This window comes from Mustela nivalis, assembly GCF_964662115.1.
Source record: "Mustela nivalis genome assembly, chromosome: 12".
Taxonomy (NCBI): domain Eukaryota; kingdom Metazoa; phylum Chordata; class Mammalia; order Carnivora; family Mustelidae; genus Mustela; species Mustela nivalis.
In genome coordinates, this window is record NC_139031.1 from 18320796 (window position 1) to 18346417 (window position 25622).

General features: G+C 38.3%; 1 protein-coding gene and 1 long non-coding RNA gene across 3 annotated transcripts in view; both read right to left on the reverse strand.

Moving 5' to 3' along the window:
• Positions 1–25622, reverse strand: part of EXOC4 (exocyst complex component 4) — a 728800-nt gene that overhangs the window by 443646 nt on the left and 259532 nt on the right. The gene's annotated exons all lie outside the window — the stretch shown is intronic.
• LOC309845704 lies at positions 15201–19956 on the reverse strand. The gene is made up of 2 exons (XR_014301443.1): positions 17941–19956; positions 15201–16459 (listed from the first exon to the last, which is right to left on the reverse strand). It is a non-coding gene; the product is annotated as an uncharacterized lncRNA (long non-coding RNA).

The following is a 25622-nucleotide window of genomic DNA, read 5'->3' on the forward strand; positions in this document are numbered from 1 at the left end:
TTCCTCATATTATAACCTCAGCCAGTAGAAGTCTTAACTGTGTCACAAGAAATTCATAAAAGAAAAGCTTGTGATACTTGAAAAAATAAAAATCAAACATCTCTCATGGCAAAAACTATAATGAAAGTCAAAAGATAAATAAGAAAAAACTGGAAATTCATATCTCAAAGTGTTCAATGACCTGTTAAAGAATTCCTACAACTCAACCAAAAAAAAAAAAAAAAAAACCCCAAAACCAAAAAAAAAATGGGTGTGGGGAAGTAATAAGCCAAGTAAAAACTGCTCATAAATAGCTCACAAAAAAAGGAAATACATAAAGTTGTCCAGTTTGTAATAAAAGATGGACCCCAGGGGGAAAATACAAATCCAAACTAAAACAAAACAAAGTTTTTTGTTACTCATCAGAATGGCAATGAGTCAAGAGCCTGGGAATACAACGTGTTGATAAGAACGCAAAGGAACAACTTCAAACATAGTTTGGTGAATGTATAAACTGGCACTACCATTATGGTGGACAGAATGTCAGGGTCCACCCAAATCACAAATGTCTGGAGATTACACCTCCAGGAATATATCTTTCAGATACGTTCATCTACATGTGAAAGGACATTTACATCTGCAGCTCTGCTTGTGGTAAGAAAAAAAATCAGAAACACAAGTCGAATGCCCAGTCACAGAGGAGGAGTTCTCTAACCCACGGTGTATCAATACAACGAAATATTCTCACCATAACAAAGACTGATACAGCAAATGAAAACAGCCATGTTCACAACAGTATTTACAATGTGCTATCATTGTAAAAGAAAATACATATATTTGCTTATTTATGTAAAAACCATCTCTGAAATGAATTATAAGCAGCTACTGTTATCAGAGGTCTGTGGGAAAGGGGATGGCTGGAATACAGGAGTGGCAGACGGAAGTTTACCATAGACATTTTTTAGCTTCTTAATACCGAATTATAAGAATGCATTACCTAATTACACTGCATTTTTACAATCAGTAAAATCAAAGGCTTTTTTAAGGTAACACAGTCTATCAAAGCTCTAGAAGAAAGAAAAAAAAGCCAAATGACTTCATTCTTACATCAGTGCTTTTACAGAACACACAAACACGTGTGAAAACCTTTCTGTTTTTCTTCATACTCTACGTGATTCTGTATAGGCGCCCAGGTTTGTTATTTAAGATATTCTAAATCTTTATTTTAATATTATTATATCCACACAAACGTCATCTTCCAGCATAACAAGATGACCGATGCCTAACCATAACATCTTTTAAAGGTAGTTTATCGGAAACATTTGCAAGGGCAGGCATCCTTCATTCTTTCCGCAAATACTTATTGAGCACCTCTTCGGTGAAAGACATTGTTGAAGGCACAAAGAATACAACAGACAAGACAATGAGCATCACCCTGTCCTGACAGAGCTAATATTCCAGTGGAGAGCAGACCCAATCACTTAGTTTAAATATGCACCTTTAATCAACACATATTGATCATGCATCATGAATAAATGATGTTTCTTCGTTAAAAGAAAAAAAAAAAAAAAAAACAATGTCAGGGCACCTGGGTGGCTCAGTGGGTTAAGCCTCTGCCTCCAGTTCAGGTCAGGATCTCAGGGTCCCGGGAAAGAGTCCCACATTGGGCTCTCTGCTCAGCAGGGAGCCTGCTTCCCCACCCCCTCTCTCTGCCTACTTGTGATCTCTCTGTGTCAAATCAATAAATAAAATCTTTTAAAAAAAATTAAAAATTAAGAAAAATCTTTTAAAAAATAATTAAAAATAAAAACAACGTAATTCAGAGGATTTTTTTTAAACAATGGGTTAAGAATTTACTCACCAGAGAGACAATCTGAGTTTTATTAAATCCTAATCCTATTGAAGCACTTAGTACACCCTAAGTCATGCTGGACGTGTACTCTCGTGTCTGTCATGTTCACAATCACCTTACACGATACGTACCATTATTATTTCCACTATACAGATGAGAAAACTGACACTTGGATGGGTTAAATACTATCGAACTCTAAAGCTCATGAAATAATCACTCTCTTACACTGCCCCTTGTGTTTCCAATTCCTGGTTTCTGACTTCAGAGAGATTACAGATAAAGTACAGATGAGTTTCAAGTCTGGCCCTTGGCCCTCTCACTCCAAACCAAAATATCGTTCCTGGCATTAGGGTATAAATCTAAAATTCATGAAAATGTGGCTAAATTAAAATCATGCTAAAAAAAAAGGAATCTATTATCTTCACTTCATTTAGGCCAATGCATTTACATACCTTCCTAAGTGATACTGAACTCATGTTCTTTTAAAAAAGTATCCTACATACCCAAAACCTGCACTGAACTGTCCCTATTAGACATCAACGTTACTGCCTGGGATCTCTGACGTCCTTTGAACTTGCAGAGAACTTTACCTACATCTTGTGCTAGTTATTTGAAAACGAGGGTTATCACAGTCCTCAGTTCCACGCAGCTGCAAACACTGAGAGGTTCTCAAAGTGTGGTCCTGAAATGCCAGTACTTGCAGCTCTTCAGAATAACCTGACAGACAAACTCTTAGGCCCACCCAAACTAGAGTTGCCAGATTTAGCAAGAGCAAAACAAAAAGCAAGATGCCTGGCTAAACTGAAATTTCTGAAAACTTGGAACAAAGGACTTCTTTTATAGGGTAAGTACAATAGCCCCTCTTGTCTAAGGTTTCACTCTGCCTGGCTGAGTTACCCACAGTCAACTGTGGCCCAAAAATATTAAATGGAAAACTGCAGAAATAAATAATTCTACTTTTAAACTCTATACTATTCTGAGGAGCCTGGTGAGATCTCATGCCACCCTGTTCCATTCAGCCCCAGACTCATCCATTTGTCCAGCACATCCATGCTGAATATGCTGCCAGCCCGTTAGTGGCATATTATCCTAGCTATGTATGCACGAGAAGAAACAGTCTATATAGAGTTCCATAATATCCATGGTCTCAGCCATCTACTGGGGTTCTTGGAAAGCATTCCCCGCAGATAAGGTGGGGGGGCAACTGTACGTTCCAAATATTGCATGAGACATACCTTAGAAATAAGTTGCTATTTAGCTGGAAGTCAAATTTAACTAGGTCACTCTACATGAGAATCAAAACCCAGTCTAAAATCCTGAAGGTGAATGCTAGCAATCAGCTTTAACAGGTCCTCAAGGTTATGGATAAAGAAGATATGGTCCATATATACAATGGAATATTCTGCCTCCATCAGAAAGGATGAATACCCAACTTTTGTATCAACATGGATGGCACTGGAGATTATGCTGAGTGAGATAAGTGAAGCAGAGAGAGTCAACTATCATATGGTTTCACTTACTTGTGGACCATAAGGAATAATATGGAGGACATTGGGAGAAGGAGAGGAGAAGTGAGTTGGGGGAAATCAGAGGGGGAGACAAACCATGAGAGACTGTGGACTCTGAGAAACAAACTAAGGGTTTTGGAGGGGAGGGGAATGGGGGGTTGGGTGAGCCTGGTGGTGGGTACTAAGGAGGGCACGTATTACATGGAGCACTGGGTGTGATGCATAAACAAGGAACCTTGGAACACTGAAAAAATAAAGTTAAAAAAAAAAACAAAAACAGGTCCTCAAGGTTATAAAGTCTGAGAACCACTGGCCTAGACTCAGCTCCCTCCCTCAGCCTCACAGCCTTCTAACTTAGTCTGTGTCTAAGTTAAATCCTTTGAATGGGTAGCATCTATAATAGCCAACATATGTACTGAATACTGTCTATGCGCCAGGTACTATTTTAAGGACTCTCCATGGATTTCCTCTTTTAATCCCATAAACAACCCCACTGAGGTAACTACTATTGTTAACTACTATAATTTCACAGATAAGAAAACTCAGAATAAAATACATTAAGCCCAGGATCCAGCATGGTGGATGGATCCAACATCCAACAACTCTGCCATCCATGTCCACTTCTTGAGATTAGCTTCCCTTTGGCTCCTAGTTAGCTGTGGTTCCCATTTCCATTTTCCAATGGGAAAACTCTTTCCCAAGGCCACTAACTGAGATTCTAATTCAAACTAAAGTGGGCACCCCAAACCACAATTCAGCAAGTTAGAGGTTTCTCCTACAATTCCCCTCTCACCAGATTAGAACCCTGGGTTATCTACAGTTGGTGAGTTTACCTTGAACACTAAAAATTCAAATTACTGGACATGGTCTTAGAGAACGGAGTTCACAGGCCCTGACTTGAAGGTCCCATTGCAACCTGTAGCCATGCCCAAGGTTAGGACATATCAATTCATGTTGTTTTCCTCTTTGTCCTCACAATTACATGTCAAAGGCCATACATACTATAAACCTTGGGAAAACAAAAACAAAAATAAAAACAAAACAAATCCCTAAATAAATAGGGAAAATCTTAGCCTGCCTCCTACTGGTTAGTCACCAAAATTCAGCATTTTGACTGATCCAAACCTTTAAAATTGATCATCAGAAGTTGATTTAGTGAGGTATAGTTGAAAGTATGACATAAAGTGACAAAACCATCTCATTGGGCATACAGGTAAGAACCTGATTTCACCCGCAACTGAGTAGGCAAAACACAAGAATTCCTATGAAGCAAATCATGTTTCCATAAAGCTCAATTTGACTCAGACCCATGTCAACAAAAATAAATTCTCAGCACCTTCATTTTTTCTCTAGAGTAACTCCATTCTACAGAATCATGCTCAAATGAGTAATTCAGCAGGAAAACTCAGATGGACAAAGTGGCTGATATCAAAGAGAGTGGTCTCAGTGTGCAATGAATTCAATTTCTGGCAATTTTGCCTCAACAAATTTCCATCATCGCCCAATTTTGCATTCAAGTTGAAAGTGTAAAGCAAGTATATCTGAATCACTATTTTTGAAGCCTGTATTGTGCAAGATCTTCATCTAGCATTGGGTTTGTCTCATATTTTCCAACTCATGCCACTTAGTTTTACCAAATCCATTTCCATGAAAACAGACAGGAAAGACAGACCATGTATCAGACACCTCCCACTCACACCACACATAATGAGGCTACAGCTGGTGCACATTCAATTCAATTGGTAACAGGTGTTTGGAGGAAATGCTCTAGCAGATAAGTGCACTCGTCTTTAGGTTCTTAAAAACAACTAGAGCATCTTAATTCTTCTATACAAACAAATCCATCTGACCCAGGCAACAGGAGAAAAGAGGAAATCAAGTGACCTATAACAACAAGGGAAGCAATGGAGAAACAGAACTGGAAACCTCACAGCCAACAGCAGCTGCAGGGCAATGGTACTCAGTGCTTACAGATGTTCACGAGAGAGCTAATTGGCCCAATTTTGAATTACTTTTTAAAAACATACACTTCTTGAGGCTTCAGGAAAAAAGCCCGTTTAATTCTGGAAATTGTAATAATTAAAAAACTAGTTACTGTTTCTTCTACCACCACAGTCTCTTTCAATTTCGTATGCCAGTGGAAATGGCCATTAAAAATGACCACTAATGGCAGAGTGTGACAACCCACCAGGATAAATCAAACAAATGAAATTTAACGCTCAACCTCCCAAATGCTGACCACAACAAGTCCTCCTTGGCCTGAAACAGCCATTTGAATTATTGTTTTCCTTTTTTAAGTGGCACTGAAATGACCAAAATAATTTCATCTTCTTTTCATGACTTCATGAGTCACCAGCCTGTCCCCGTAGACCAGTACATTCCTGATGAGTCTTTCTATTATTAAAATTAATGAGTACTCGGTTTGGCCACCGGGGGGCTAGCAATACAAAAATGTGATGACTAACTCGGGGACTAAAAATTAAAAGCTCTTATTAAGAGGCACAAGGATTACTAAGGACACATTAAGATCCTTTTATTTTAGATTTCAGAAGTAACAAGGTCCCAGTATGATACATGAGCCCCGTAATGCATTAGTTGTATCATTAGAACTACAATGACTCAGTGCCCTCAATCCTTCTTTCAATTTGTTGCCGTAGCACAAAACAAGAATATTTCAGCTGTGCTTATCTGAAGCTAATTGCAATTTTCCACCTCTTCACACACTTGTGAAAACAGCTATGGCTAAACTAAAGCTAATATTTCTCCTAGGCGAGAAAGAACTCTATTTGTCAGGGGTATGCCATGACTGCTGAAGCAATGAGACCTTATAAAAGTGACAAGTCTGGAAGTGCCAAATGAATGGGATTTTAGAGAACCACGTGAACCAGAAGCACACGGCTGCTATTTCAGGAGGCCGAGGAACCCAGTAAAGCAGAACCCAAGAGTCGGAGAAGCATTGGGCGTCTAATCCAGAGGTCAGGTGTGGCCCAGGGAAGCCTGTTTCGCTGCCTTCTCTATCATAGCAGCAGAAACCAATCCCCAGGCCTGGGCAGTCTGGAGCAGGCAAGCAGAACTGACTGAGAGCAAAAGCATCCTTCACAGAAATTCAACTACTCTTTAACACTACGAAGCAAATGAACAAACACAACGAGGGTCACCACTCCAGCTAATGAGGAACGGCCAAGGCAATCCAGTCTTAACAGTCAAGGAATTAAGGGCATTTAGAACTAATGGCAACCATGTGTATGTTATTTCTAGAGTTTCCAGAGCCCTGTTCTGCACTATAAAGATGGCAGCCAAGTAGGGAGGAATGGCTCCTTAGAAACCCCTGAGGGGGAAAGAAATGGAAGACTTAATTAATGAACGGGAATAGGGAAATACTGGTTTAAGAAGAGATAGAGCAATGTAATCACCTTTGGCACAAAACTGGGTTTGTACCATTTAAAATATTTCCAGTGGTGACTCCCACTTTACTTGCAAAGACAGAGAGTGCTGACTGGCCATCCGAGGCCAATCCAACCTCACTGTGACAGAGACTAAAATGCTAAATGCTTTTGTCACCCTTATTTACACAGAGGAGTGGTCAAGTGATCAGACATGAGCCCAGGTGATCTGAAAAAGCTTCCCTTTTTCTGACAACAAGGGGACAAACTGACACATGTCATCCTTTGCCCTTTTCCCTCAAACACAAATGTAACGACTGCGCTGCGGCAGCCATCTTATGGCCTCCATAGAAAAGCCAAAAGAACTATACAGAATTAGCTCTGAACTTATTGAGTCATTGAACCAAATGCCCATTTCAGACGTTTTATGTGCATAATAATAAACTCTACTGTCACTGGGTTTCCTGTTACAACTGAATGCATTCCTAAGGGATACAAGTGCCATTTTGTTGTATCCTAAAATTCAACCCCTACAGAAGAATGCAGCCCCATCACGCACCGCAATGTACCTCAACTCTCCAGTGGCAGGATTATAGGAAATCTTTATTTTCTTCTTTTACTCACATGTGTTTTCTAAATTATTATTATTCCATTAAGTTTTATTTGGTTAAGGAGAAATTACAAACAAATATTCATTTGACACCAATATGGCCATGTAAGATAGTTTCACATAAAAGATAGGCTAACAAAAACAAAACAACACCCCCCCCCCCAAAAAACCTGGAGAGTTATACCATGATTCTAGAAGGTAAGCTCAAAAGAAGAAACCCATTCTTGGCTTGTAAATCTATAAATCGAATATATTCCCATCAAAAAAAAAGAAATCAGACGTATAATGGAACTAGATATGCTAATTCAACTTTTTACCTGTTAAAGACCTGCCAGTAATTTTAAAAGAAAAAAAAATTAGAAAGTACTTGTCCTACTGACTTCTAAGGATGACAGCACCTAGCACGGAATGGGAACAGACACAGGTAAATAGCTAAATTATAATTTCTAGAGAGCCCAGAACCAGAGCCACGCACCTTCGGTACAGTGGGGGTCTAAGGAAGTATTAGCCTTTTACTAGTCACTGCACTTTTATCCATATGACTCTGGGTGGGCCTATGTTCTTATATGACTTCATTTCAAGGACACATTGAAAGAGAGCTACCCAAACTGAGATTTTCACACTGAAGAGCAAAAAAGAATCCGTCTCTTTCTGGGTAGATGAAAAGCCCAGGAACCATTTATAAAAAGACAGACTATAGTGAAAAGAATGAAGCCAAGATGATGAGAAATGGAGACAAAGAAGAGAAAAAGAAAGAACACCTGATGGCATTTGAGCCCCTGGTCATAACTCTTTTCCCAGGGAAGGTTTATTTAAAAGAATTCTAAAGATCAAGAAGCTCTAGAGGAAGAAAAAGACAAAATTACCAGCACAAAGTCTTAAACTTTTGCATAATGATATTACGAACAAGGTTTAAAAAATGAGCAACGAACTGGGAGAAAATAATTTTGCCCTTATTTAACAACAATGGATTTCCAGAATATATACAAATCCATAAGAAGTCCAGAAAAATGGTCAAGAATTTGACAATTTGGAAAGAAGGACATAGAAATACATATCAAGTGCAAACCAAACTTGGGAGTGATTGGTTGAAGTGCTTAAAATCTGATAAGCATTTTACATAATTACTATATATTCTCATACATTTCTCCTCACAGGTCCTTCAGTCTTTAATAAGATTTTTTTAATTTTATTTATTTGACAGACAGAGATCACAAATAGGTAGAAAGGCAGGCAGAGAGAGAGAGAGGAGGAAGCAGGCTCCCTGCCGAGCAGAGAGCCCGATGCGGAACTCGATCCCAGGACCCTGAGATCATGACCTGAGCTGAAGGCAGAGGCTTAACCCACTGAGTCACCCAGGGGCCCGGCCCTTCAGTCTTAAAATAGTAAAGAGTACTAATGCGGTCGGTCATATGGGATCCCTGGAAGTCCCTTGGCTGGGTATGGAGTTTCCTTCTTCTGCTCTTCATGCTTCTCTTGGAGGCCACCAGCTATCATTCTTCTGAGCAACTGAAAGTCTATTAGATGATTTGAAGAAGTATCAACAGCACCAACTCTCAGGCATCTTAAATGATCTGGATTCCATTAAATACAATTTATATGTTTTCTCTCTTTGTGAATACATCTATGTCTACAGGGACTATCAGATAAAAATAAAACATCAATTCCTTTAAAACAGAAAAAGGAAGAATAGGAAAGAGATAAAAGAATATGTGTAACATTTGTTTGTAGTTTCTGAAATTATTGTTCTAACATTAGAAGCAGGGAAGTGTTAGCTTAAACACATTTTTTTTCCCATCAAAATAGTTAATGTCTACAGACCCACCCAAAATGCCTCAGGTATTTCATGAAGTTAAAAGAAACTATTATTCACACACTTAACTGAAGAAATTGGTTATTATGAAGTTATAACTAAAAAATACATGTAAAAGAAAATATGCAATCACTCTTAATTTCAAGTTATACCTGAACTCTAAGAAGCCACAATTCTAGCAGTGTTATTAGATTTCCCTTTCACACATTTCCTGGGAATCACATTTATAACAGATTCCAGGACAAAAATGTTTTTACTAAAAAAAGAAAGAAGAGAACCAAAATGTCAGCTAACATTTCCTTTCAGGAAGCATCTCACTGTGGGTGTTTTAACAGGCTTTGATCAAGGAATAAAAAGCAGATGAATTAACAAACATATGACATAGGTCAGAAGCAACGCGTGAGGGGAAAACACTTATCATACTAATTCCCCATGCTTGTGCACTTTTAAGTACAATGAAAAAATGGACTGCTGGATTGGGGCCGTTAGTATCAGGAGAATTTTCTTTGCTACTCAGAGCTCCGTAAGCATTATGCATGTTTTATGCACCACACCCCTGTATCTCAACATCCTGACAGGTTCTAAGGGTATGAATCTAGTAACTATTTATGTGAAATAAAATTCTAATTTTTTTTTTTTTAAACTCATGAAAAATGGAAGGCTCTGGTTTTAAGACTGAATCACTAACACTGGGCTCAGGAAATCCAGAGAACATTCAGAGAATGCATATGGCAGGTACCAATTAAGTGGCAGAGAACGGATAAGCAACTTCTGATTTTTTGTTTGTTTCACCTGGGGAGGAGGAGAGGCAGCCAGGTGGTATATAACCAAGGGTGATACCTGCAACATTCTAAGCAAAAGGGGCTGAATCAAAGCTGTACGGTTTATGTTGAAGGGATGGGCATCTCCTGGTCCAACACCCCAGTGAACTGCTCTAGGTGAGGTTAGCTGCTGTTTTCTGAAGAGCTCAATGGCCCACATGATACTGAGGTCAGAGGTCCTCAAGACCCCAAAGAAAGCCCTCTACCTGACAATATCTCTCTCGGATTTAACTCCATTCACACCCACTCACTGCTGAAACACATGGGAGCAGAAAGGGTCAACGAAAGGGCCAGGTTCTTCTTCACTGTGGGTTACCTGGAGACCAAGTCCTTCGTCCTCTGCTGTTGAATCCACCCAGTGCCTTAGCATTTCAGTCATCCTTTCCAATACCCACCAAAAACACTCTGTTAGGGTCTTCTTTTCCTCACATCCAGCCCCATAATTCCTCCCAAAGCAGTTAATTCTCCTAAGACTCCTTCTCTGGGTCTCTGGCATCTAGGCAGAAATGCTCAGCTGAAACACCAAAATTCATCCTTACCATGGTACTTGTTTTGTTTCTTTAAAAATCAGTTATGGTGTATTCCATGAAACCTGACGACTTTTTCTCTCTGGCCAGTGTGCGAGTCATGAAGTTGGCAGTGATGTAGGAATGGAAGATGGAGGGGAACAATAAGGAACCGGACGCTGAAATCAAGCTCATCTTAAGAAAACGAGATAGGAAAAGTAGGGCAAGAAATCTCCTCTCAAAATAAGAAGAATTAACTCTAGATATGTATGGAAATTCCATTTAGGATAAGAATCAGCGACAGGAAACAGCCAGAAGGGACTATTTGTACTGAAATACAAGCCATTAACTTGAGCCAAGCTAACAGCAATGACTGCGGTGGCAACTGCTGGCTGCAGATAATTAGTTTAGAACCTATTTGAACATGAATATTTTATCATGCAGCACAGAACTCGTTATGGAGAAGAATTAGAGAGCCAGGACGTCTAAAGGCTCTGGAGAGGTGATCTGTCAGCTCCCAATAAAGAGCCTTCTAGGAGAAAGCAGGTTTAGTGATTCAGCAAGACTGGATTTCATTAAAGCTACAGCCATCCATTAGGAACATATCTGGTTCCAAGCTACACTGCGGCAATGTCACTGTGGGCAGCAACTGACAGGAGAAATAGAGTCAGGGAAAAGTCCCCTCCAGTGGCGCCAATTTCTCAGTGATGCACACAGTCCGTTTCTATCAGAATACAACTTAAGGGGTGCTGGGGTGGTTCGGTGGGTTAAGCCTCTGCCTTCGGCTCAGGGTCCTGGGATTGAGCCCCGCAACGGCTCTCTGCTCAGCAGGGGGTCTGCTTCCTCCTCGATCTCTGTCGGCCTCTCTGCCTGCTTGTCATCTCTCTCTCTCTCTCTGTGTGTGTCAAATAAATAAATAAGATCTTGAAAAAAAAAAAATACAACTTAATGTGCCTGGCCAGTTCCACCATCAAAGCCTAACTACCCTATGTGCTTACATATGGAAGGCGAAACAAGTCAAAATTTTGAAAATTAAAAAAAAATTGCACTTTGCCGGCTATGTCAGAAGTGTCACACTGTTACTTTTCCTTCGAAAATGTTGAATTTGTTGTCACTCGTTGGTTATCACAGCGAACAGCCTTTGGTGACAGTCTTACGTGCATTCATTTATGCCAAGAATTACTCTATGAGGTCCCTATCACTGTTGTCCTTATATTTTGTAGATGACCCAACAGGTAAATGATGCTAAAGTAAACTTGTCTGAACTCATGCAGCTGAAGGGCAAAGAAAAAATTTTGATCTTAAAGTCTGGGTTCTTTCTATGTGTATTTCTAGTGACCGTAGGGCTCCTGAATATAAACCTGGTTTATAGAAAAACAAAGTTCATGTCTGTAAATTTTATTTTAAAAATAAAATAAAAATAAAGGCACACAAGTATCACTAAAATAAAAACCTACTATTGTGAAGAAATAAATGTACCTTAAACATCAAATTATAGGTTATCTTTGAGGATGAGGCATGAAACGTCTTGCCTGAGAAAACAGTTAACACATGGCTAATGCACTCCCTTCTTCTTAACCATGACACACACTCAGCGACCAGCAAAGAAAAAAGATATTTTAATGACTGCTACTCTTTCGATCTACTCTCTGCACAGAATAGCCAAATCTCCACCGTTCCCTAGGCTGATGGGGGACTCAATAAATATTTGTTCATTGTTATTTAGATAAATAACTCGCCCAGGCCATTCTGTGTTAAAGGAATTAATCCATACCCCAAGGGTATTACAGGCTAGATTAATTTTCCGATAACTTCTAATCCACTGCTTGCTCAAACATTTTCCATCTATGGCAATGTCTTGGAGGTTTCTATATATTTTATGTATTTTACGGCCATACGTGAGGGGAACTAGAAGATGAAGAATGTTATGCTTGTTAATCTACCTTTTTTTAAATTGAAGTATAATTAACATACAGTGTTACATTACTTTTAGGTATATAATACAATGATTCAATAATTCCATCCATTTCTCAGTACTCATCAAGGTAAGTGTACTCTTAATCCCTCCTTATCTACCCATCCCCGCACCAACTCCCCTCTGGCAACCACCGGTTGGTTATCAGTTAATCCATCTTTTGGTTCCATAAACATTGACTATATGTAAGTTGCAAGGCCCAGGCGATTAAAAAAATTCTTAAGATAGGATCCGTGCCCATAAGGATCTCACAGTCAAGTTGGGGAGACAGATGTACAAATAAAAACCTGTAAGGCAATGTGATGGTTGTTAATGCGAAAGGAACTACTGAAACAGAACAGAGAAGACATTAAACTCCAAGAGGTCAGGGAGGGCTCTATTGATGAAAAGTGCTCTGTGATCAGGATTATGACTCAGGGTAATTTTGTCAGAGAATGTGACGAAATTTGAATCTATTTGGTTGTATTTTGAAGCACAGATCAGGCAGAGTACCAAAGACACCACCCTGGCCCTAGGTGAAGGCTAAAGGAAAGAAGCAATGAACTTCTCTCCCAGAGATTAATTAATTTTGAAATTGACAAAAACCATAATAATTCCATTTCTGGTGCAGGGAGTTCAGGAATCTAGAATTTAACATATTTCAAGATTCTTCTTACTCAAACCTTATTACCAATAAAGACTTCTAAAGAACAGTATTTAATCTCTGAAAGCTATAGCTTAAAATCTAATACTGTGAGGTTTTCCAGCTTTCAGGAGAAAGGCCTGGGCTGCATTCCTATAGATCTTGACACAAACACAGAATAAAGCATGACTTAAGAAAAGCTGGCATTCAGATACCTAAATTTATATAACAGATATACTAAAGTTTTTCAATATACAACTGAATTCACTTTCAAGATCACTCACCTCTAAGCACGTTTCCTAAGGAATTTACATTGTAAGATCTAAAATCTGTATTATATGTATTTTATAAAGTAGGAATATTTATAGATCTACATAAGATCTACTTATTAGTAAAACAAAGTGTAAGCACCACGGAATAGACACGGGGGGTGGGGGGCAGAGGCCCTGGTGGTGACCTGCTGCCTGAGCTTTCAACGTCCCAACAGCCCAACAAACCCTGTGATCACCTCTCACCGTGTGGCGAACGTGGAAAATCAAACTAGGTTCTACTGACTTCCCCGGGCTGTCATGCCCTACTCCCAGTTCCCATCATTGACTCCATTTCTAGAAGAGAAAATCTGGGTCAGGTAAAGTGAGAAAGATATTTAGAGGCAGAAAATCATATTTGAGATGGACTTTGAAAGACAGACTTTATTGACTGGATACAAATTAAGTTTAGAAGGGAGAAAGGATTCTAGGGAGAACTCATAGCACATGCAAAGACACCAGAGGTGAAAGGATTAAGAGCCCAAATAGTAAGTTCGGGGAGTGGGCCAGGAGGAAGAAGCATAAGACATAATGAAGTCTTGAAAAGGGAAGAATCATATTTGGAATATTATTTGAGGACGACTCAATACATTCCATGAAAGACAGAGTTAAGGCGTTTCTTTAGAGAAGACAGACATAGTTCAAGTGTGAAGTAGCAAAAAGCCTGAATTAATTGGGGCAGTGGGAATGAGAAAAAGTAAATTATAGATACACTGTGATTTAATAGTATCATTTACATGTATATCATACTTTATAAAACACTTTATATCCATTATCATATTTGATTCTCATAATAATCCTGTAAAGTAAGTAGGGTATATAATACTGTCCCTACCTTATCACTGAAGAATCAGTGCCTGAGACCTGCCCAGCACCACCTGTCCACTAGTAAATGGCCAGGGGAGTATGAGAGCTCAGTGCAGGTCAACACCCAAGGATCCTTCAACTATATAAAGAAAGCAAATAGATCATACATGAGGAAGGGTAAGTTCTGTTCCTTCCTTTATTATCTCAAACACATTTTGTTCAAAGACTTATTAATCTTTGAAGGGAAGCACAACATAATAATAAGATATGCCTTGACTTCACAAATGCCTAAGCCTGAAAAAAATGGGCTTTATTATCAAGAGAATATGGTGGTTAGTACTTTGCACCAGATACTGTGCCAGGGGCTATGAATACCATGGCAGATACAGGCACATGGTCTGACTGGGCTGACTGTGTTGATTACATGCATGTGATCGGCTCCATCGCCAGTCCCAACTGGTGGTAGCCCTCCCTCCAACCCTGTTCCAAGTCACTATTGAGTCTCGGCAGTAACTATTCAATTTGCCATATGCTCCCGGAGGTGGCTGTGGTGGAAAAGAGTTAATTCCTAGCATATCTGGCTTTTGAAAAAACTTCAAATACCAGTAATTAGGCCTCAATTTCCCTAACATGTGGGTATCAATGAAATACCCCCAGATAAAAGTCTCAGATCTGTCCTAAACGGTAAACAAGAAGTACCTTTTTGTTTTTACATGACAACAGTCACACAGACATCTTCCATGATTTCTGCTCTATTAAAACACCTGCTATGAAGAGAAGCTAAAACACAACAGATGCAATGTAAAACAATGCTAGCTGACATGTAAACCAGTAACTCTGTCTGGAGCTTAGAATAGTATTTTTATGAGGTCTGAAAACCAGGTTCATGGAGCCTGAGCTTTCAATGTCCCTTTCAATTTTTTTTTTTCTTTGAAAAAAAAAAAATGGAGCCATTTTTTTTCCATTTTTGAAATCAAAGATTCTTAATGATATAAAATAAATGCAATACCACAAAGTCAGAATGCAACAAATTTTATTACTTCTTATATTCACTCAAAATGCCAAATGCCATTCAAATACCATTATTCCTGAACCATGAAAACATGCTTAAATTCCTTATTATTACGCTTAAAGATGTCCACAATGATCTAACTCTATCTTCTCATACAGACTCAATAAAACAAAAAAATTAATTTCCCTCCTCACTCCACAAGTCAGAAATGGATACACTGTTCCCCGCTGTTAATGAGGTAATAGAAACATTACTGCCATAGCACTAATGCACTCACTTAATGAATTATTTTTTTCCTTGGTAATTACTATAATAATGGTAACTCATCCCCAACTTCAGCATCTTAACACAAGCATATTATTTCCATCTCCATATTTAGTTTGGTTACCTCATGGACAAATTTAAATGAATGAAAATCAGCTAGATTACAGGTGGTAAGGACCCCAAAAGAAACACCATATGGAGAGCCATATGCTTTGGCACTTTATCAGCGTGTGACAGAATCCTGGAATCTATCTTCAGAATAACTGACATCCTCTCCGTATCAATTCTCTGTACTGGTGCTCTAGAACATTCACATTTTCAACCTTATGCTAACATATTCTATGTCTAACTATTGAATGCTGTAAATCCAAAGGCATAGCAGTTACTTTCCTCCTTCCAAAAAAGTAAACAGAGCAATTTCAAAACAACTAAAATTACAAAAACATTATCTCCCTATAAACTAGCCTGGAAAAATCACAAGAGGAAACTTTCTTTCTGAAGAAAAACCTGGTGGTGCTGGTGGGGGGTGGGGTGAAGGGGTGGGAATCAAATGTCAAAGCAGTGAGTAGCTACGGTAGTGCCATTGATGGCAGCTGTGGATTCGGGAAAGGTACGCACAGTGGAAGCTTCTCTCACCTAGCAAGGGTTACATAGCAACCGACTGACGTGTCACGAACCACGCTTCGCATCATACTTTTCATTGAAGATGATCGGAAATGGCCCTTCTGCGGGGTCACTTTTCAGTCATGGTTGACCAGAGGAAGGCCACCAGAGGGAGGGAGAAGCGAAGAGATCACAAGGCAGTAAGCGAGGGCTGGCGAGGCAAGTCTGAAACCCACAGGGCAGAGGCTCTCGGAGAAGGGCAGGTGCTACTGCTCAGGCCCCAACTGCAGCTGTTGCCACAGACAGAATTTCTGCTTCAAAGAAGTGGCAGCTCTGCTCGTAAGGCCTTTTTTTGCTGGTGTCCTGGGGCCCGCCCACAGTATCTAAGATCTCCCCCTGTGAAAACCAATGGATGACTGACTTTAATCATAGCCCCCAAATACCTTCAGAGCAACAGTCCTAGATTAGTTTTATTGACTTAACTAGGAACTGTAGCCTAATCAAGTTAACACCTCAAAAAGATCATCACGGGTTATAGTTTGGAAGCTGGCACTATTTCCTAATTTGTAGGGTTAGGGGACAGTGGACAAACTCATCCAGTTCTATCTCAGCTAAATTTGAATGTTTACGCTTTTTAAATTTCATAAAAATGGATGATACAATATAAAAGGCCTTATAAACTGAGGGTTTGGGAGGGGAGGAGGGTGTGGGGTTGGGTGAGCCTGGTGGTGGGTATTAAGGTGGGCACAGATTGCCAGGAGCACTGGGTGTGGTGCATAAGCAATGAGTCTTGGAACACCGAAAAAATAAAATTAAATTAAAAACAAAAAAATTTTTTAAAGGCCTTATATTAATGACGGTGGTGGTGGGAATAACAGGAAGGCCCTGACTCTTGAACAAAGCTGATGTCATTAAATACTAAAAATTGTTCAGACATAGGGGTTTCACACTCTTAACCAAGGAGCTCTGTTTTTCTAAAAAACCTTTATGACTTACATTCATGCCAGAAAACTGTTATTGTAAATGACAGCTATAACTGTGTAACGAAACAAGCATCATCAGGGTGCGGTACTGAATCAATCAGAACACAGTGCACTCCGCTACGGAAGGGCTGGGCTGCGAGATCCTGCACAGAGGGCGCCTACTGCGTGTCTGGCATCAGAGCGGAATAAGGGAGATGTGGTACCTGCCCACAGAGAGCCTGTCCTGCCAAAATAAACGGTTTACTATGTAACATCTCTTCCCTACCACTGCAGAGTTGTTTAACACCATAATGAAAGTGACAAGAGTTTTGTAACAAAAACCATGGCTTCAATTCAAAATACAGAAGCATCCTATAACACACTTCACTAAAATTTTGATTTGTAAGAAAAAAATCAGTGGAGAAATGAAATTCACTAGGTTCTTACTGCTTATGGTTATGGTTAAGTACTGGGCATATATATACATTTCATATTTAAAGCTGTTAGGGACAGGGCTCCTAGATGGTTCAGTCAGTTAAGCATCTGCCTTTGGTGGGTCATGATTCCAGGGTCCTGGGATCGAGCCCCACATCGGGCTCCCTGCTCAGTGGAGAGTCTGCTTCTCCCTTACATTATTTTGATGAACAATGTACCATATGATAGTTTCAAAGTTACATTAGTGGGCAGAAAAGGTCAGACTTTTATGTAATGGAAATGCAGGATGAAAACTGTGCTACAGACTTTCACCTGCCAAAGTTTCCTGCGTTGTCCTCAGTTACAATGTATGTGTAAATAGAAGCAGAGTAATGTTCTTGGACAGATGAAAGTACAACACAAAAGGAGACTGATAAGTATATAAATGTCAACTCAGAGGATGTTCCATAATATCAAACAAAAGTTCCGTTCTTTGCTCACCTCTGGTCAGCCTTTGACTTTTCCACAATGTGGGCGAAAAATACAGCCAAATGTCGATTAAGTTTATGCATGCCATGAGACTGGGAAGACAACAAAAACAATTAAGATTCCAAGAGATCATGACCATCTAGGGCTATCTACGCACCCAAGCTAAGATGAAGAAAATTTCAAAGAGTAAAGAGCAAGGTCTATAATAAAGAAAAAAAAGCCATGTAAGAACACAAAAGTATCTCGAAAAGGCAAACTTACAGGGACAGGAAAGGTGCCAGAGGTTGGGGGTAAAGAAAGAGAATGACTATAAAGGGCTCTACTAGGGATGTGGTGATGGTTACATGACTGTATACATTTGCCAAAACTCATCAAATCATAAATTAAATTTCAATGAACTTGACCTTAAAAATAAAATGGATAAAACTAGCTTTGAAATAGCACCAATGAAGATCCCTTAAACGTCCATATGAATAAACACAAGTAACTAGTGAGAAGATACATCTAGAGTAGTATTAAATTAACAGATGTACAGTTTCTAGAACAAGAGAAGTAAATCATCCAGTTCTCTGGACAGGTCAACTCACATCTGTAATGAGTATCCATTTTCTAAGAGCGATTTGAACCAACTGAAACTACCAAGAATATCAATCATTATATCAAGATTACTGGAGATCCAGAAATATAAACTAGGAACCGAGGATTTTCATCTGGAAAAGAAGAGCCTCAGTGGGAACAGGCTGGCCGTCTTCATGAATCTCATAGGCTGCCGTGGAAGGCTGAGATGAGCTGGTTCTCTGAGCTAGATGGGGCCAAACTAGGACCACTGTGATTAAGCACTGATGCAGACTGGAAAACCAGCAGAAGTAATGCAGAGTGAATTCAAATATTAGGAGAATTGTCAAATCAGATGGCTTTTTAAATCCTTTAACATTGAAGATAGTTCATGTGAATGATGAAAAGAATTGGACTGGGAAACTGTAGCAAATATGGAAAGACAAGAAAACTATTTGAATGTAAAAACTAAATGCTTTGGGGACTGTAAGAACATGAAGAAATCAGAGAAAGGCAGTTAAATCAAGCTATAATATTCAATAGGAAAGAAGAAAGAAGCCAATGGCTCTCTGGTATCTAGTGTTGTTCTAGGTATTTCATACACATTTAATCCTCAAAATAAAGCACTGACGTGGGCATTATTGCAAGTCCTTCTTTAGAAAAGAGGACACTGAGGGCTGGAGAGGTTCAATGAGTTCAACCTCTAAAAATTGGCTGAGTTAGGATTCTTACTTGGATTTGACTCAAAAGCCCATGTGTCCTTTGAACGCCAATGTGATTCCCAGTGGTAAGAGTAGTTATCTGGAAAATTAACTTTTGAGAGACACTTCATTTCTTTTTTTTTTTTTTAAAGATTTTATTTATTTATTTATTTGACAGGTAGAGATCACAAGTAGGCAGAGAGGCAGGCAGAGAGAGAGAGAGAAAGAGAGAGAGAGGGGGAAGCAGGCTCCCTGCAGAGCAGAGAGCCCGATGCGGGGCTTGATCCCAGGACCCTGAGATCATGACCTGAGCCGAAGGCAGTGGCTTAACCCACTGAGCCACCCAGGCGCCCCATGAGACACTTCATTTCTTAATGATACTAACAAATGAGGCATTGCTATACTTTCTCTCCATAAAACAAGGGTTTTGAACCTAACGTGTTGGATGGGTAAAATATCTCATTTAGGGGTATTTGGCAGAGAAAATTACCACACAAGCAAAAAAAAAAAAAAAATGTTTAAGTAACATTTTTATCCCTTGCAAATTTTCACTCATATCATGCTTTCAGCCAAGCATATCCACAGGTCCTTTGGCTTTTAAAAACCCAAAGTGAGGGGAGCCTGGGTGGCTCAGTGGGTTGGGCCTCTGCTTTCGGCTCGGGTCATGATCTCAGGGTCCTGGGATCAAGCCCCACATCGGGCTCTCTGCTCAGCAGGGAGCCTGCTTCCCCCTCTCTCTCTGCCTGCCTCTCTGCCTACCTGTGATCTTTCTGTCAAATAAATAAATTAATTAATTAATTAAAAAAAAAAAACAAAGTGAAATGGAATTAAAAAACAAAATAATCAGAACAAAAGGTGAAGAGTTATCCTCCTACTCATTCAAGCCTTATCTATTATTTCAGGTATGAGATACAAAGCTCTGAAGCATGTGGACCAGGAAAAAAGAAGGAAAGAAATCTACAAATGGACAATAACAAGGTTTTATTCAGCAGTCAATCAACCCAGCACATCAATAACCTGCTGCTTTTGAAACAGAACATGAAAGGTAACTGCTTTAATTCTCTTGATTTGGCTGAACCTCAAATTTGACAAAATACCATCTAACAAACTTATTAGCATGGTCTTGGAGAACAAGGATAGAGGAAAGGGGAAAAAATGACAGTATTTAGGTTTTGAAATTTCGGTTAAAATGAAGAAGAAAAAGGCATTAGACACCGTGAGGTGACCTAATTTAATTTGTTCTAGGAGTTGATAAGAATGGGTTCTGAAGTCCTTGATCCTGACTGACAAAGAAAAGACAATTTCAAAACAAAGGTATCAGAACCATATGGAGAAGTAAGGTAAATCAGTTTCCTACTGGGAAAACAAATGAATGGTGGAAGTTACTATAAAAGTCACTTTACCAGCAGGAATTGAACTCGATTTCAATTTAACTTGATCTTTAAATGATTAGAGGACTAGAAGGAAGATAGATAAAACATTAGTCCTCCACATGCTGAGATTACCAAGATTTAAAAATTTATTTTAGATCTCAAAAAAAAATCAAAGCACAAAAACCTGGTGAAAATTTATCTTATACATGCATTTTTCAGACCATTTGAGTATAATTTTTGAGTTAGGTTGCAAGCCGAGATGATGGGGAATCTTTTGTTCTCTTCAGGAAATGTATGCCGAGTTCTTAACACTTTCATTTTCCCGAAGCACCATTACTTGGTGCTAAAAGCCAGGCAAAAAATATATGTATATAATAATAATCAAAATGTAGCCCCTAGCCTTTACTGTTTAACTTCGTTCAGAAAGGTATAATTCAAAATTTTCTAAGTAATGCTATTTCTTGGAGAAATAAGATAAACCTAATTTCATTTATAGGCTAACTAAAGACTGAGGGTCCATTTATCATTTTTAAAATGCTAGCCAGCAGATAAGATTAGTTTCTGTCACTCACAGCACTGTCAAGATGACTCAATATGATTGTAAAGTCGATTTTTATGGCCATATTTGAGCAAATAATAAATGTTCCCATAGAGGCTTCAGTTTGAAATCTCCAAGAATTTGACTGATACAGAGGATAAACGACAAGCACACTTCCACCGGTAGGTTCATCTGATAATCTCATACTACTGTTTTCTAAAGAAGACCTAGAAGAAGCCACTAAAATTATTAAGGCCTGATAAAAGCTGTATAGAAATAAAGCTTAAAGAAGCTGCAATTATTGCAGCTGAAGAAAAGACAGCACACGGATAACCTAATAATAGTTATTAAATATATGAAAGCTTATTGTCTGAAGGATGGGTCAAGATGAGCAACTCAAGCAAAAAATGGAATTAAAGAATCAGGTAAAATGAAGAAAGGAACTTGCCCACAGTATAACCATTTCATATATATATATATATATATATATATATATATATATGAAATATATATATGAAATATATATATATGAAATATATATATATGAAATATATATATATGAAATAAATATATATGAAATATATATATGAAATATATATATATGAAAAATTTGCCATATATATATATATATGGCAAATTTTTTAAATTTAATTGTTTTTGTGTGTATTCCAAAATTCATTGTTTATGCATCACACCCAGTGCACCATGCAATTGTGCCCTCCATAATACCCACCACCAGGCTCACTCATCCTCCTGCCCCCTCCTCCCCTCTAAAACCCTCAGTTTGTTTCTCAGAGTCCACAGTCTCTCATGGTTTTTGAGATCTATTTATTTATTTGAAAGAGAGAGAGAGAAAGCGCATGTGCACACCTGCACACACACAAACATGCATGTGTGTATGTATGAATGGAGGAGGGGCAGAAGGAAAGAATCCTGAAGCAGACTCCCCACTGGACGGGCAGCCCTCCAATGGGCTTGATCTCACAACCTTGAGATTATGATGTGAGCCCAAACTAAGAGTCAGATGTTTACTTACCAGACTGCACCACCCAGGCACCCCTAAATATTCAAAGTGTAAAAATACTTCCCTGAAACTCAACACTAGGAAATACAACTGAATAATAGCTTAAGTGGAGTCAATAGAATTAATGAGATTATATCTGGATACTCAAAGTAATCTACTGAAATTCCCAAGAAATAATGAAATAAGTAGAAATAGTAAATTAAATAGAAACATAAAAATCTGTCTTTAGAGAAAAATCTTAGACTACAGAGAGATTATATTGGGATACTCAATTTACATGCAAAGGGAGTTTCGGAAGAGTTATAAAAAACTTGATTGCTTTCTTAAATCATTACCAAAGGGAACTAAATATCAAAAACTAAACTGCAAAGCCAACTAAGAGTTTAGGGACAAATCTAAAAAAACTTAAGTTTACCAAAACACTCAAGCTATTATATTTGTGATCTAATGAAAATGAGCAAAAATTTATTTTGACAACTGCGGTCACCTCTATAGCTCTCAACTGACATATTTCCAGTCCAAATATACTTACTAATACTTTTAATCTCTAATTTTATTCTGAATCCATCAACAAGCTTGAAAAGAACAATTCAAATTTTTCCTTAGGACAAAGAAGACTAAAACTGGTATTGATAAGCAAATATAAAGTTAATGTCATTCACTATATCAGTCTGAAACTATTTCAAATCATTTTCTGAATATCTTTAAATAGGCATTCTCTCTTTATCATCAGGAAGATAAGAGATAACAAGTTGTTAGCAAGGGTGTTGAGATGAGAGAACACTGGTACACCACTGGTGGTAATGTAGATTAGTATAGGTATTATGGAAAACAGTATGGAGGTTCCACAAAAATTTAAATACAGAACTATCATATGATCCAACAATTCCATTTCTGGGTATATATATCCAAAGGAAATGAAAAAAGGATTATCAAAAAGATACCTGCATTCCCATGTTTACTATAGCATTATTCATAATAGCTGAAACATGGAAACAACCTGTGTCCACCAATGGATGAAAGGATAATAATGATATACACACAATGAAATATCATTCAAACGAGAGAGGGAAGAACATCCTGCCATCTGTGAAATATGAGTGGACCCTAAGGGAATTATGTTAAGTGAGATAAACCAGACAGAAAAAAGCAAATACTATATAATATCAATTATATGTAGAATCTAAAAAAGTTGGACTTGTAAAAACATGGAGTAGAACGGTGGTTACCAAGGGCTAGGGTGATGGGAAAATTGGAAGATGTTGTTCAAGGGTACAAACTTGTCAACTAGTAGATAAATAAGTCCTGGAGACCTAATGCACAGTATAGTGGTTACAGTCAACAATAATGTATTATAAACTTCAAGGGTGCTAAAAGCCTAGATCTTAATTATTCTCACCACAAACAAAAGAAATTATAGCTACCATGACAGTGATCGCAAATCAACATGTTGGACACTTTAATGTTATATGTCAATGACATCACAACTTACAGGAAAAAAACTGGGCATTCTCTAAGTGACGTATTATTTCAAAACAATTTCTAAAATAAGTTTATAAAATGTAGTTACACTGAATGCTTTAAAAAAAAAAAAAAAAAAGAAAGGCAGGGGGCGCCTGGGTGGCTCAGTGGGTTAAAGCCTCTGCCTTCTGCTCAGGTCATGATTTCAGGGTCCTGGGATCAAGCATCACATCCGGCTCTCTGCTCAGCAGGGAGCCTGCTTCCCCCATCTCTCTCTGCCTGCCTCTCTGCCCACTTGTGATCTCTGTCTGTCAAGTAAATGAATTAAATCTTTAAAAAAAAAATTGTTTAAAAAAAATAAAAGGCAAAATCAAGAATCAAAAGTGCATATCCCCCGGAAGAGAGAAGTAAGCCTCTGCCTCCATCACTGTTAAGTTAACCACATGATGCAAATATAGTGTCGTGACAACACTTCTTTCCCGCACATTACTCCTGACACTGCCTAGATTTATTTAATCTTTTTGTTTTTTTAACTTTATCATACTGCTGAAATATCCATCCACCAAATAAGGACCATGGAGAGGTCCACAGATAAGATTTTTCTTTAAAATACAAATGTTCCTACAAGTATTTGAGTTCCCTCAAATTTCCCCTTGTGATTGAGTTTGACTTTCAAAGCACTGTGGTCTGAAAATATGTAGGGAATGATCCCACTCTTTTGGTACCAGTTGAGATCTGCTTTGTGACCCAGTATGTGATCTATTCTGGAGAATGTTCCATGTGCACTAGAGAAGGATGTGCATTCTGTTGTGTTAGGATGAAATGCTCTGAATGTATCTGTGAAGTCCGTCTGGTCCAGTGTGTCATTCAAAGCCCTTGTTTCTGTATTGATCTTCAGCTTAGATGGGAGATGTTAACCACTACTGAAGAATGGAGCAGGTAACAGTGACAGACATTCAAACACACAAAATTAATTTGGGTGCCACTGGCAGAGATCTTTGGAGATGGCATACCTAACTTGGCCTTCCTAAGTAGTGTCCACATTCTCAAATTATTTGAAAAGATAGGTAGAATCATTTCCAATAAGAAAAAAAAGTAAATAAAGACTATAATTAGCTTAATTAAACCTAATTATTTCATGTTGACATAAAAATTCAGAAGATGGACCATGAGTTATCTATTGTAATGTGAAATCTTTCATATTCCTAACTATATTAGAAATACATTTGTTAGTACTGTCAAAAACAAAAAAATAACTAGCAAGATGTGCTCTGATTCATTATGTAAAAATAGCCCACACATCAAGGGATTCCAAATTTCAAAACAAAATATGTTTTTAAAAAGTTGTTTGATGAGAAGTAAATAGAAAATAAATCAATGTATTTCTGCGAGAAAGCCTTTCTCTGCTTTCCAAAAGGAAGCTATTAGCTGTGCAAGTGAAACTGGCAAAGTCTATCGGGTCAATACATTGTTCGATAATATATGAATTGATAACTGCTGGCAGGAATCTTTCAGAGTAAGAGATGCAAAGCTTCTGAACAAGGAAGAAATGGCAATTTACCAGAAAAAATATACACACACATATACAATAAGCTATGCATTAGCAAATGAAAGCCACAGATTTGGAAATTATGTTTGTAAATTTGAAAGTAAATAAAAAGGCAACTTAGCAATCTAGCAATTGGTTATAAACATGAAGCCATGCATGGAAAACTTATTAATGTTCTTTTAATAGTTTTCTGAGGTAATAAGAACTATGATGGGGTAATCAGTTGGAGTTAGACTGATTTTTAATGTTTTCTTTTCCTGGACACCAAGCAGCATATAGTCCCAAGAAATTTCCATTAGGGGTCACTGACAAATGGGACAGAAACAGAATTCTGGGGCTGGAGTTTGAAGAAAAAGAAATCCAATGGCAACATTTAGATGGTATGTGGTTTACCACAGATGACATAATGACAAAAAATGGCCATCAGGAAGAAAATTGCAGCTCCTGTAAGCAATTGCATTATGAGCAGGTGGTACCTAAGTGATAACAAGTC